The following is a 246-nucleotide window of genomic DNA, read 5'->3' on the forward strand; positions in this document are numbered from 1 at the left end:
TATTCCTCCCCTCCAAAACCTCGGGAACAAATCTCCCTACCCGGCTCGCTCTCGCTCTGCAGGAACGACCTCTGCCGCAGTGGTTCTGCAGCTAATACCATTATCCCAACCACTCGCCTCACCATCGTCCTGCCTCCCAACCCTCTCCTCTCGGTCTCTCCTCTCGGTCTCTCCTCTCGGTCTCTCCTCTCGGTCTCTCCTCTCGGTCTCTCCTCTCGGTCTCTCCTCTCGGTCTCTCCTCTCGGT

The 246-nt window shown here is 59.3% G+C and overlaps 2 protein-coding genes across 2 annotated transcripts in view; one reads left to right on the forward strand and one right to left on the reverse strand.

The window, feature by feature from the left end:
• LOC119593828 (alpha-protein kinase 1-like) overlaps positions 1 to 246 on the reverse strand; it is a gene marked incomplete at its 3' end in the record, with an annotated part of 69629 nt that overhangs the window by 27095 nt on the left and 42288 nt on the right.
• The window catches only part of LOC119593644 (proline-rich protein 2-like), an 8739-nt gene that overhangs the window by 6111 nt on the left and 2382 nt on the right, over positions 1 to 246 (forward strand). The window lies entirely within an intron of this gene.

This window comes from Penaeus monodon, chromosome 32, assembly GCF_015228065.2.
Source record: "Penaeus monodon isolate SGIC_2016 chromosome 32, NSTDA_Pmon_1, whole genome shotgun sequence".
NCBI lineage: Eukaryota > Metazoa > Arthropoda > Malacostraca > Decapoda > Penaeidae > Penaeus > Penaeus monodon.